The 15,014-nt window shown below is 36.5% G+C and overlaps 2 pseudogenes across 1 annotated transcript; one reads left to right on the top strand and one right to left on the bottom strand.

The window, feature by feature from the left end:
* Positions 1–10,604: 10,604 nt before the first annotated feature.
* LOC112621857 lies at positions 10,605–10,717 on the top strand (annotated as a pseudogene).
* Positions 10,718–13,227: 2,510 nt separating this feature from the next.
* On the bottom strand, positions 13,228–14,548 carry LOC112621648 (annotated as a pseudogene). The gene has a single exon (XR_003118757.1). The product of XR_003118757.1 is annotated as a G2/mitotic-specific cyclin-B2-like (transcript).
* Between the last annotated feature and the right edge of the window lie 466 nt (positions 14,549–15,014).

Raw genomic sequence — 15,014 nt, 5'->3', positions numbered from 1 at the left:
AAAAAAAAAAAAAAAAAAAAAAAAAAAAAAAAAGGGCCGGATGCGGTGGCTCACACCTGTAATCCTAACACTTTGCAAGGCCGAAGCGGGTGGATCACCTGAGGTCAGGAGTTCGAGACCAGCCTAGCCAATATGGTGAAACTTCATCTCTACTAAAAATACAAAAAGTTAGGGGGGCATGGAGCTGCGCACCTGTAGTTCCAGTTACTTGGGAGGCTGAGGCAGGAGAATCACTTGAACCTGGGAGGCAGAGGTTGCAGTGAGCCGAGATCGCATCACTGCACTCCAGCCTGGGCGATAAGAGTGAAACTCTGTCTCAAAAAAAAAAAAAAAAAAAAAAACCCGAAAAAGAAAAAGAAACACTCTATTGTGTTGTTAAACACCAACATCTCTTATGGTCAAATCACTCAGAATTGGCCAATTTCCCTATTAAGTAAAACTATCATTGTTATTAAAACATAATAGCAAAGCAAGGCACTGTGGAGTACAGAGGGTGTTTAAGTTGATGATGCATATTTTAAGACCCTCCATAAGGGCAAACATGATGAAGTATCCATTTACACCCACATATGGGGAGTAGTCTCTGAGGGGGTGGGTTTGTTGAAAATTTCAGAGGTCACCTAGGGCCTATGAAATATCAATAATTTCACTTTTAAATTGTATAGTAGATTTGCAGGTATGTGTAATATAAGTAATTTACTTATTCATTGTGTATAATGTGACACATTATCATATAAAAGCTAAAAGTTAGAAAAAGCAAAGGTCCTGAGCAATATCTTTAGTGCATAATCATTTATCGAAAAATTAGAAGTTGATTTGGGAATGCCATTGTACAGGCTTGGCTTGTTGAAACCACCCTCGTCCATGTTACCCTCCACTCAGATTGACATATCTTAGTGTCTTCCACCCTTCACAGGGTGATACAGGTTCTGCCACTCAAAGCTCACTTTGACCCTCGCCCGTAAAATTCCTAAACAGCTTCATCTGTTAGTGGTTTTCAAGAATCGTAACATATGTGGACCATGCTGTAATAATCTCAGCAATACAGATTTGTTAAAGGTTCACAAATGCCTAAGCACAACTATATTCAAACTAATGTTACATTAGACTAAAACATTATCTGCTTTTGAGAAGTGGAGCTACATGCTGGAAGTTTTTTGGGGGTAGAGGTTGGGGTGAAAGGGATGGAGAATGAAAAGTGAACAGGAGAGAAAATCAAAGGAGGAAAAAAAAAGTAACTACATTATCTTCCCTTGCATGTTAACGTGGAAACAACAAAGACACTGAAATATTCTTGGAGAATTTCCTCCCCGGGGGGGAAATATCTATGAAAACTTTTAAGAAGGGGTACATATGGCCAAGTCACCTGAAAAGAACTTTAAGAAATATCTATCTCCACCCTCAACCCTCAAAATATCTAAAATTAATTTTAGGACATAAACCCAATTAAGTTAAAAATACATTTCCTAGATTTAAGCTGTAAAGTTTAAGTGTTCTCACCACAAAAAAATGGTAAGTATGTAAGGTAATACATATGTTATTTAGCTCCATGCAGCCAATTCACAGTATATATGTATTTCAGAACATTATATTGTACATGATAAATTTATATAATTTTTGTCTGTTAAAATAAATAACCAAAATAAAATATATCTAAGCAAAGCTAATAAAATAGAAATTACCAGATAGTATTTAAGAAAACCCAAGGTCGCTACTAGCAGCTATTTATAACTTCATGGAATGCTGGCATATCCGATGGTGTGTTTGTAATCCTTTCCTCTCAGGTTCTCTGATAGCAAAATTCTCTAAATTGAAATGACTGCTTTACTGATTGCCTCTAGTTTTCCCCCTTGTTCTCCCTGAACTATATTAACTTTGTGCTATGTTAGTGACTGTGTATGTTGACAGATTTTCTAGAGAACTGCTAATGAATACTGCCCACAAGAAATCTCACTTTTCCTTTTCACTGATGTATTTGTGTAATTTATAATTCTAACCCATGAGTTAATTCAATGCAGAGATTATTTAAAAGACTACTTGAGACATAGTATATAGCTAATCCAGGTTCTCATAATCTTTACCAGAAGTTATTTGCTCTTGTGCATAATTGAAAACAAATGTTCTGTGTTGTGTACAATTATTTTGATCTTAAAGGCCATGCTTAGTAGAAAAAGAGAAGGTTAGGATTCTGTAGTTTCCCTTAGTGCTTTCAAAGTATCTTCTTTATAGTCATACTTATCTATATATTAAATTATATCTATAATGTTTCTATATAGGCTTGAGTTTATGTATGTATATGATTGTACATGGATATATATATCTAGACTTGGGAATGCATAGACTTAAAAATAAAATTATAGACCCTGTCATAACTTAAACAATTACAGATGGAATTTAACATAACATGTCTTTTAAAATCAGGTCTAAAGATTATTAGAAAGATTTGTTGAGAAGACTACCAGATTGGACATAAAACATGGTTTCTAGTCTTCCTTTGTTATGAAATGAGTGAGTCATTTAGCCAATTTGGGCCCCAGTTTACTTATTTTTAAATTGAAAATACAAAAATAATTGTAGATACTTGACCCTTTAAATGATAATGTGCTGAGAAAACAGGCAGAATGGTCAGCACATGTATTTTATTTCTTGAATTTCACAGATTAAGAATAGCACGTTCACTTACAGCAGCAATGGCAGACAAGACACTCTGTACTTGAAACCAAGTATATCCTAAATAAAACATTTTGGTTTGCTGCTGGACTTCCTGGAAGTGGGTAAAACCATCTGTAAGTCCAACCTCTCCTCCCCTCCAAAAAATAAAAAGGAACAAGCTGAGCCAATGTTGGAGCTTAGAGCCATGAACAGATAAATGTCCTGAGCAAGAAGCAAGGGAGAGAAACTGTGGTTATGCTGAGGGAAAATGACAATAGAAGCACTGTAAATTGCAACCGGGATCTGAGCCTGGGGTCAACAGCAAGGAAAAGGAACTGAATCTGAGATTTTGCATCAACCCAGGTCCCTCAAAGAGTAGTAAATGGCCCCAGGTTAGTAGTCCTCCCACCTACTTGCAGAAACACACCAAATCACCATAGGAAAGAATTTTAAGAATATCTCATCAGAGTCCCACAATGTATAATCAGATAAGTATTAGTTCACAACCAAAGACACAAAGCGACAAGAGGAAGTAAGGCATCTATAGTAGAACTGTTCAACACAGAAATGCTGTTTATGAAGTACTTAAAAAGTAAAATATAGGATCAAAATAGTGAGCAAGCAACAGAAAATTATCAGGAATAATCAGGCAATTCTTACAAATAACCCAACGGAATGTCTACATAAAATATGTAAACATTGAATGAAAACACAAGACATGTTAAAAAGCAGATTAGCCACAGATGAAAGAGAATTAATGAACTTGTAGGTTGAAGTGAATAAATTAACCAGAATATAATCTTGAAAGGGAAAGAGCCAAAAGATGTTAGAATAATTTAAAATGTTGAGGATAAAATGAGAAGGTCTAACATAAGTCAAATCAGAGTCACAGAAGAAAAGAATAAGTCAACCAAGAAGTGATAATACAATTAATCAAGGAGAAATGTTCAGAAATGCTGAAAGCTATGAATCCCCAGTTCATAAAGGACAGTATTTCCAAACAAGATAAAAAAGAAAACCAATGGCTAGCGTAGTGGTGGCTCTCTAGAGAAACAAGGCAAAAAATTTTTTAAAAGCCAGAAAGTAAAGACACATCACATACCAAGAAATGATCATTTCATTGGCAGCTGAGTGCCCAACAGTGATACCAGAAAACAGAAAGCAGTGGAATAATAAAGTGTTGAGAGCAAATAGCTATTATCTATCAATCATGAGAGTAAACAATCATGAGAGTAAAAGGCATTTGCCGTTAAACGGAAATTGAGAATTTATCATCAGTAGACTCACACTGTATTAATAGTCTGTTCTGATGCTGCTAATAAAGACATACCTGAGACTGAGTATTCTATAAAGAAAAATAGGTTTCATGGACTTGCAGTTCCACACGGGTGGGGAGGCCTCACCATCATGGCAGAAGGCGAAGGAAGAGCAAAGGCATGTCTCACATAGTGGCAGTCAAGAGGATGTGTGCAGGGGAACTGCCTTTATAAAACCATCAGATCTTGTGAGACTTATTCACTATCATGAGAAAAGCACAGAACGATCTGCCCCCATGATTCAATTATCTCCCACCAGGTCCCTCCCATGACATGTAAGAATTATGGGAGCTACAATTCAAGGTGAGATTTGGATGAGGACAAGCCAAACCATATCACACACTAAAGGTTATTCCTTAGAAAGATGGTATTTTGGAGCTGCGCACAGTGGCTCACGCCTGTAATTCCAGCACTTTGGGAGGCTGAGGTGGGTGGATCACTTGAGGTCAGAAGTTCGAGACCAGTCTGGCCAACATGATGAAACCCTCTCTCTACTAAAAACACAAAAATTAGCCAGGTGTGGTAGCATGTGCCTGTAATCCCAGCTACTTGGGAGGCTGAGGCAGGAGAATATCTTGAACTCAGGAGGTGGAGGTTGCAGTGAGTTGAGATCGCACCACTGCACTCCCGTCTGGGCAATAAGAGCGAGACTCCACCTCAAAAAATATAAAATAAAAAGAAATATGATATTTTTGACAAAAATTCAGTCAAGGTAAAAGTCAATAGCAAAATTATATTTTTACAATCCTCACATCTTTGGAAATAGAATACTTAATTATTCATTGCTCAATTAAGAAATCATAATGAATTTTTAAAAATATTTAAAGCCAAATTGTAATGAAAATGTAACATGTCAAAACCAGTATTTTTGAGGGCAGTCTATCAACCATAAATACTTACATTAGAAAGAAAGAAGTCTGAAAATGAACTAAGCACCATCATAAGTATTTGGAAAAGAATAAAAGAAAATAAAAAGAAGCAGAATCCGATTAGTTGAAAACAATATTACAAAAGAAAAAACTATGAAGATAAAAGTTAGCTTTTTGAAAAGACTCATAAAATAGACAGTCTTTTGAGAAGACTGAGAAAAGAGTACACATAATATAAGGATTAAAAGAGAATATAAATGTAGCTATAGCACAGATTAAAAAGAAAATACTATGGGCAATGTTAGGCCAATAAATTGAAGGTGAAGTGAAATAATCTTTAGAAAAATAGAACTTAGAACTTACCAAAGCTGAATTTGGAATTAAGAAGCTTTAATGATTCTGTAACTTTTTTTTTTTTTTTTTTGAGACAGAATCTCACTCTGTCGCCCAGGCTAGAGTGCAGTGGCACAATTTCAGCTCACTGCAACCTCTGCCTCCTGGGTTCAAGCGATTCTTCTGCCTCAGCCTCCTGAGTAGTTGGGATTACAGATGCATGCCACCATGCCCAGCTAGTTTTTTATTTTTAGTAGAGACGGGGTTTCACCATGTTGGTCAGACTGGTCTCGAACTCTTGACCTCGTGATCCACCCGGCTCGGCCTCCCAAAGTGCTGGGATTACAGGCATGAGCCACTACCCCCGACCCATTCTATAACTATTAAAGCAACTGAATTAGTAGTTCAAAATTTCCTACAGGAAAGACCAAGCCATTTAATTTTATAGGTGAAATTACTAAGCATTCAAGAGTTAATTTCTGTCTTTTACAAACTTATACAGCAAAATGGAAAAGAATAAATACTCTCTAAATCATTCCATATAACCTGGACACCAAAAATAGGCAAATACAGTTTGAGAAAATAAATTATACGTCAGTCTCACTCAAGAGCCTAAATAAATTATACCAAATGGAATCCAGTGGAGTTAAAAAAAAAAAAAAAGTGTATTTGTCATGACCAACTTGGCTCTATCCCAGGAATGCAAGGGTAGTTTAACATTTAGACATCTAGAATTATGATCTACATAATAGATTAAAAGGGAAAACCCACATATAATCTCAATAGGAATAGGAAAAACTTTGGATAAAGTTAACCACTGATTTAGTATGAAAAGTCTTAGCAAAGTATAAATAAAAGAGAATTATCTTTACATGAATGAAGTTATCAGCGAAAACTTCAGTAAACATCATTCTTGATGAAAATGTAAAAACATTCCATGTAAAATCACAAATGGGACACGTTTGCTCACTATCATGTTTTTAATCACCATTAAAACCGAAGTTTCTAGCCAGATAATAACATGAGGAAAATAAATAAAGGCATTATGATTAGAAAGGTGCAAACATTTGTTCTATTCCAAGTTTGTTTTAAGAAAAAAGAGAAAGGAACAAACAAACCCATAAGTATTTGCAGATAATGTGATAATATACAAAGAAAATCACAAAGAATCTAAAAACAATGTGATAGTAATTAACTTAGTAAGGTGTCAGGCCCTAAAACCCATATACAGAAATTAGTTGCCTTTTTTGTGTGTGTGTTATGTTTTATTTTATATTTTGTTTCCTGTTTGCTTTGGGTAATAGTTTCAGAATAAGTAGGAAGCAGGAGGTTAGGGAGACATACTAAGTTGCTGAGACATCTGCAGAAACAGCACAGAAGCTGGGAAACTTCTCCCAGCTTGCTTGGTACTGATGGTTTCCTAGGATGCAGGACTTTCAGGTTCAATACCATGACTGTCCCAGTTTGCCTGGGACTGAGGGGCTCCCACGATGCAGGACTGTCAGTGCTAAGACCAGAAAAGTCCTGCACAAACGAGGAGGAGCTGGTTACTCTCTGGGAGAACTGTAAGTAGTCCAGTGTCAGTGCAACTTAAAATGCAGGGCAGGAAGTGGTGGCAGACAAGATTGGGGAGAAAAGCAGGGACCAGATCACAAAGGGCCTGGTGTTCCATATTAAAGGAACTTGTACCTTGTTCTCCAGGCAGCGGCAAGCTGTTGAAAGGTTTTAAGCAGGGAGGTATGTGACAGTGACAGTTTGCATTTTAGTTAGACTACTTCAGCAATAGTGTAGAGGCTGGATTTGAAGGGGCTCAGGCTGGAAGTAGGAGGTGGTTGCTATAGTCCAAGTAAAGATGATGAAGGCCCACCCTAAGGGGCTGCAGAGATGGAGTGGAGGGGACAGTCCTAAGGACTACTTAAGAGACAAAATTTGTAGAGTGACTGACTGGATGTGGGAGTGATAGACAAGAGTTGACAATGATCTCTGCCCTTCAGAAAAATGTTAGACAACATGTTGGCTAAATGAAAATACAGGCTGGGCATGGTGGCTCCTGCCTGTAATTCCAGCACTTTGGGAGGTCGAGGCGGGCAGATCATCTTAGGTCAGGAGTTCAAGACCAGCCTGGCCAACATGGCGAACCCTGTCTCTACTGAAAATACAAAAATTAGCCAGTCATGATGTCACATACCTGTAATCCCAGTCACTCGGAAAGCTGAGGCAGGAGAATCGCTTGAAACTGGGAGGCGGAGGTCGCAGTGAGCCGAGATCGTGCCACTGCACTCCAGTCTGGGCGACAAAGTGAGACTCTATCTCAAAAAAAAAGAGAGAAAATATAGAAGGAGAAATATAACCAACACTCATAACATCATCCAGTTTAAGGAATAAAATATTAAAGATACCATTGTATCCCCCTATATATACCTGATCCCACTTCCCTGATACCACTTCCCCTTCCCTTCCCAGAAGTAACCCCTACATTACACTGATACTTCTAATTGCCAAGACTTTCTACAAAATTCTGCTACAGAGATGTACATTGCTAAACAACAAAACATTGCTATACTAATTGCAATGTTTTGCATTTTTCTATACTTTATAGAAACTATATCATAATATAAGTATTAGTCTGTAACATGCTGTCCCCATTGTATATGAGATACAGCCCCTGCACAAGAGTTCTCTGAAAAGGAATGTGGAAGAAAGAGACTATATTCCAGTGAACAGTTTGCAAACTAAGGAGATGCAACCTTCAGTGTAAAATGAAGGTGCATTCCCCAACTGCTTTTCTAAACAGTGGTCATGAACAGTTTTAAAATGTAATATAAAAAAGGTACAGTTTATAGTTACAACAAAAATGTACATATCAATTGAGAAAAACAAATAGAAAATGATCAAAACACAGTAACAGGCATATCAAAGGAGAAAAGTGAATGAACGGTATATAAAAGGATGCTCATTCTGAATAGTAATAAAGGAAATACAAATAAAACTGATGTGAAACACCATTTTTTATACCCAGAATTGGCAAAAATTAAGAAATTGGACAATGTCAAATGTTGGAAAGGATTGGGGTTAACAAGATCTCTTATATACCTTTGTTGGGAATGTAAACTTGTGTAATTGCTTCGAAAAACAATTTGGCATTATCCAATAAATTCGAGAATGAATGTAACTTACTCCTGGATATATATCCTAGAGAAACTCTTTCCCATGGTTACCTAGGAACTTGTTCAGAGCAGCACAATTCACAAAAGAAAAAAAAAAAAAAAAAAAAAAACTGGAAAGACCAAAATATCCATCCTTTGATAGGAGACAAAATAAATAAATTAGAATATTTACTTGGTAGAATATTATACAGTAGTGAAAATGAATGTTTTTGATGAATGGGTAAGCAAAATGTGGTATAGCCATACAATAGAATCATATTCAGCAACAAAAACTAATGAAGTACAGTCATGTGCTACATAATGACGTTTCTGTCACAATGGACTGCATATGCAACAGTGATCCGGTAGGATTATAGTGCCATACTTTTGCTGTACTTTTTCTATGTTTAGATACAGAAATATTTACCATTGTGTTACAGTTGCCTATGGTATTCAGTACAGTAATATGCTATACCGGTTTGTAGCTTAGGCTATACCGTATAGCCTACATGTGTAGTAGGCTATACCATCTAGGTTTTTGTAAGTATACTCTATGATACTTGCACAACAACAAAATTGCCTAACAATTTATTTCCCAGCACATATCCTTGTTCTTAAGTGATGCATGATTGTACTGATACATACAACAACATGCAAGAAACTCAAAAATGTTATTTTATGTTTATTTATTTATTTATTTATTTTTGAGATGGGGGTCTGTCTCTGTCACCCAGACTGGAGTGCAGTGGCACGATCTCGGCTCACTACAAACTCCGCCTCCCGGGTTCACGCCATTCTCCTGACTCAGCCTCCCCAGTAGCTGGGACTACAGGCGCCCATCACCATGCCCGGCTAATTTTTCTGTTTTTAGTTGAGACGCAGTTTCACTGTGTTAGCCAGGATGATCTCGATCTCCTGATCTTGTGATCCGCCCGCCTTGGCCTCCCAAAGTGCTGGGATTACAGGCGTGAGCCACCGCGCCCAGCCAAAAATGTTATTTTAAATGAAAGAAAACCACATATTGAATGTTTCCATTTATATGAAATGCCTAAAAAGAAGCAAATCAATAAAGACAGAAAGTCAGGCCAGGGGATAGGGAAGCAGGGGAGAGGGAGACTGGGAATGACCGCCAATTGGCACAAGATTTCTTTTGGGGGTGATGAAAATACTCTGAAGTTACAAGATAATGATGGGTATACAACTCTGTAAATACACTGAAAGCCAGTAGAATATATACTTGAAACAGGTGAACTTGATGATGCAAATTATGTATCAACAATGCTATTAAAAATGAGTATAGTAACACACTGCAACATGAGTCTTTACAAATTTAAATAGTAAGTTGAATGAAAAAAGTTCCAAAAGACAATGTATAGTATTATTATATAACTTAAAAATAAGTAAAATGAAATAATATTGTATATTGTTTAGGGATACATACTTACATGACAAAACCATTATGAATATTGAAAGGAAGGATAACCATACAGGAAAGTTGCTGTCTCACGGGCGAAGAGGCACATGGGACAGAGGAGGAATCCATAGGTAGATGCAATGCTATTGGAGATTCTTTTAGTTCTTCAATTGAATGATTATTTAAAAGCTTAAATCTTATTTTGATTATAATTTACATATTTTATATTTAATTATGTGTAGGTATCAAATATATTACATTTGATATAGTAAAATAAAATGCTTTAAAATACTAATAATATGGGTATATACTAGCAAAAAACAAGTCACTTATGAAAGAGAAAATAAGATTGACCCCTGACGTCTCCACACCCTCTTCCAAGCCAAAGACAATGCAGCAGTATCTACAACGTTCTGAGGAAGACAGTGAATGACTTTAAAATTTTAAGCCCAAATTATCCTCCTAAGGATAAATGCAACAGATGGATAGTAAGCATGAAAGAATGTAAAGAAATAAGAATCCATGAGCCTTTTATAGAATAAAAATAAGTAAATTTAAAACTCTTATTAATAAAATCTAGGCAACTAAGTAGATGAATCAAAGAGTATAGAAATGGAGAAGCCAGGCACAGAAAAGTTAGATGATGGGCACCAAATTATTTAAAATAGAAATGAAGAGTAAACAGTGGTTTGAATTACGGTTTCAGAACAACATGAAAATGTTAAAAACTCAGACATTATGGAGAATAATATAAGTAACAAAATGCATTTGGAAGAGGGTGAGAGGAGGAATAAAGTGAAATGATGTCTCTTTTATTAATTTTCATAAGGAAGTTGTCAGATATTATAAAAATTTGAAATATAATTTTTAAAATATGTTGATTGGTTTTGCAGCATATATACTAAAATTGGAATGATACAGAGAAGACTAGTATAGCTCCTGCACACACAGGATGATACACAAATTTGTGAAATATTATATATTTTTCACTTAAAATGAATTAATCTTTTTCCCCTCTAAAATGTCATAGAAATAGTAAGCACAGTAGGATATAACTATCAGTTGCCAATCCTAAATTTTCATATTCAATATCTAATAGATACATTGCAAATTTGGTAATTTAAGATTTGCTTACAAATGTGCAGATATTTACAGTACGAACTTTAAAATCATTTAAAAATGAATGGTGGTAAAATTTACAAATTATGTGAAATAATTGTAATGTACATGTATTTTTATTCTAATAAACTTTTGAATTCCAGATTGGATTTTATTAGAAAAAAATAAAAATAAAACATACATTGAGTCTTCCCCAATGTTTGTCACTGGGGGAGCTATTGACATTTGGGTTGGGTATGTTTTGATGTCAGGTCTGTCAGGTACGTAATAAGATGTTTGACGTCTCTGGAGAATGCCAGGATCCTCATAATTGTGACAATCAAAAACATGTCCATGCATTTCTAGATGCACCCTAGGGAACTGGCACAGCCATAGATTGAGAACCACTGCTGTAACCTCTTACAGGTTTTCATGTCTTTCCTATTAAATTTAGAGCAATGTTAGAGAATTAAAATCTCTTAAAATCTCAAAAGGGAATCATTTACCTGAAATTCATTCAGCTTCATGTTGGTGTCCTTTTCTTCTATTAAACTAAAATAAAAAATAAACTTACTACAGAATAAGCCTGCTTAGTGAATGCAAAAATTTTCATTAATAAAGTATTTGTTGAAACAAGGAATATGAAAAAATACAGTTACTTTGCATATTTTTATTGTGATAATATATGTGTAACACACAATTTACCATTTTAACCATTTTAAAGTATACAGTTCCATGGGGTTACTTACATTCACATTGTTGTGCAATCATCACCACTTTCCATCGCCAGAACTTTTTCATCTTCCCTGATATGGTTTGGCTGTGTCCCCCACCCAAATCTCACCTTGAATTGTAATAATCCCCATGTGTCAAGGGTGGGGCCAGGTGGAGATAATTGAATCATGGGAGCTGTTCCCTCACACTGTTCTCATGGTAGTGAATAAGTCTCACGAGATCTGATGGTTTTATAAATGAGAGTTCCCCTGCACAAGCTTTCTTGTCTGCTGCTGTGTAAGACACGATTTAGCTCCTCCTTTGCCTTCCACCATGATTGTGATGCCTCCCCAGTCATGTGAAACTGTGAGTCAATTAAACCTCTTTCCTTTGTAAATTACCCAGTCTTGGCTATGTCTTTATTAGCAATGTGAAAACAGAGTAATATATTCCCCAATGGCATATTTAACATAAATTATATATAGTCATTTGCCATTTGCCAGTCTCTTAATTTGGGGCCAAGATCTTTTCTTTGAGAGTGGTCCCCTGATTGGAATTCCCCCTCACCATCTTTTTTGCATGAATTACCACGCTCTAAGATTTTCAGTTTCAATTTTTAAAAAACAAAACAAGAATTGAAAGACACTTGGAAAGGAACTGAGTGTAGAATCCTCCTAGATTCCCCCGGCCCCCTATGTTTCATGCTAACACCTATTTTGAAAGCAAACTTAAAAAAAAAAAAAAAAAAAATTGAGGAGTCTCGCTGTGTTGCCCAGGCTGATCTCAAACTTCTGGGCTCAAGCAGTCCTCCTGCCTTGGCCTCCCAAAATGCTGGGATTACAGGCATGAGTCACTGCACCCACCCTGAAAGCAAATTTTTAATCACTCTATATTTATCCAGTTTTTCTAACATACTCAACCTAGTTTTTATGGAAACAAAAATGTGTTCTTTTTGCATTTATATTTTGTCAGTTTTCTTAACATTTATTTAAATTATATAATTAAAAAAAGTTTGGGTTCAAACATCCAAATTGACTCTTGGAAAGCTTCCAGCTGAACTGGTGGAGACAGAAGTATAGGGCATCTAGAGAGCTATCTGCTTGCACATTTAAAGTGGAGGGTGACACGGCATGATCTGGCAAATCAGATATTATATTAACATAACAGATTGAAAATAGCATGTACACTTGGGATGGTTAATTTTTTGTCAGTTTAGCTAGGCCATGGGGTACCCAGACATTTGGTTAAACATTAATCTTCTGTGTCTGTGACAATGTTTCTTGATGAGGTTAATATTTGAATAGGTAGACTGAGTAAAGCAAACTGCCTTCCATAATATGGGTGGGCCTCATCCTATCCTTTGAAGACAACATGAATAAAACAAAAAGACTCACTAAGGGGGAACTCCTCCCGCCTGACTGCTTTGAGATGGGACACCAGTTCCTTTCTGGCTTTTGGACTTGAAACTGAAACATTGGCTGTTTTTTTAGTCTCCGGCCTGCTAAATTTCAGATTGGAAATACATGTCAACTTCCCTGGGTCTCCAGCCTGCCAACTGCAGATCTTGGGATTTCTCGGCCTCCATAATTGCATGAGCCAATTCCTTATAATAAATCTCTTTTAGGATCTCTCTAGTAGGATAAATGGGTATATTCTGTTTTCTTCTTTTTTTTTTTTTTACCTTAAGAAAAACCAGTAGCTTTATTTTTCCTCAATATACATTTAGAAAATTGGTCTGAGAAGAGGTTTCATGAAACAGCCCAGAGAACTATGTATAAAATGAAGAGTTCTAAACCAGTAAGAAAAAGCGCACAAATAAAGCACACATCCCCAGGGGCCACTGCAGCCTAGGACCCTCCCATCAGAGGGGAGGCAAGGTCTTTGATGGTTTTTGAGTTCAGTTGAGAGATTGTGCTGATCTTCAGGAATTTGCTGTTTGCATACTTATTCCTGATGGCGATGAATTTAGTTAAGTTTTCATTTACTTGCAGCACATTTTTGGCCATGTGCTGCATGACTTCCAATCCTTCATTCTCTGTGTATCCTGTATAACACTGCTGCTTTAAGTTCCATTTTCCTTGGCCCAGAACCTTCTGAGACAAGCAGGAAGCAGCTGCTGCTGCCTTAGAAGGATGATAATGCATCATATCGTAGTCAATGAGAGTCAGCTCCATCAAATATTTGGCTAAAGTGTTCTGTTCAACATCAGCCTTTCCGGCTTGTGATGCTTGCCTTAAGAAGTGGCAAGGGTCCACCCAACTCAAATTTCGGTTCTTTCAAAATTAGTTTCCATTTCTTGGATTTGGGAAATAGTATAAGCATTGTCTGTGATGTAAACAAAGCCTTCAATATTTGGAGAAAACATCTCCTCATACTTGGAAGCCAAGAACAGAGCAGTAATCCAAACTAGTTGAAGCTTCCTATGGGAAACTGGCTGAACCAGTAAAAAGCAATCCATCGTGGCAACACACACATACAGAGTCTCCTGAAGAAGCCTAAACTTGGAGGGGATTTGCACCAGCCAGTCTACCAGGATGGTACGCTTATGTCCATTTATATCTCATCCATCTAAGAAATGTGGATTTATGAACTGCAAAATCTCCAGCTGCCTGAGGTACTGATAGATATCCTTAACGTAGTCACTGCAGAGCTGAGGGTTATTCCAATCTTCATTATCAATATCCTCAATTTTGCAGACCAAGGCATCAGAAAAAGCTTGGCAGATGTTCTCTTCTTTCATGGAGGCATCCTCAGGTACGGGAGAAGGACCGTTTGGAACCAACATTTCCATCTGTACTGTTTCACAGAAGCAGTAGGTTTCAGTTGTTTGTTGACATTTGTTGTTTTCCTGGGCTGAACTGGTACTTTGGTGTTCTGAGCTTTCTTAACTACTTGTGCTGCTCTGGTTGTAACTCTATTTCCAATTTCTTCTAAAATGGTATGCCTAATAGTCGCATGACTTTTAGGTTTAGAATTAACTCCTGTCTCTGCTCTCTCTCTATGCATATACCCATTTATCCTATTGGTTCTGTCTCTTTGGAGAGCCCTAATAGAATACCTGACAACTAAATGCAATGTGGATCTTGGGACAGAAAGAGGACATTAGTAGAAAAACTGGTGAAATTTAAAAAGAGTCTGGAATTTAGTTAATAGTAATGTACCAGTATTGGTTTCTTAGTTGTAATGAATGTACCATAGTAATGTAAGACGTTAGCAATAGAGGAAGTCAGTTGAAGGGTATAGAACACTCTGTGTTATCTTTGCAACCTTTCCATAAACCTAAAATTATTCAAAAATAAAAATTTTGTTTTAAAAAGTAGCATGTACCATATGATCTCTCTCTGTGAAACCGTTCCTCATTGTCTAGCTTTCTATTTGTATTTGTGGATTCTATTCACCAAATGTTAGTAATCTTTACTTTGGGAAATTATTTACTTGTTTCTTTGTGCTTTTCTGTATTGTTTGAATTTAA

This window comes from Theropithecus gelada, chromosome 3 (assembly GCF_003255815.1).
Source record: "Theropithecus gelada isolate Dixy chromosome 3, Tgel_1.0, whole genome shotgun sequence".
NCBI lineage: Eukaryota > Metazoa > Chordata > Mammalia > Primates > Cercopithecidae > Theropithecus > Theropithecus gelada.
This window is presented reverse-complemented; position numbering and strand designations above follow the sequence as displayed.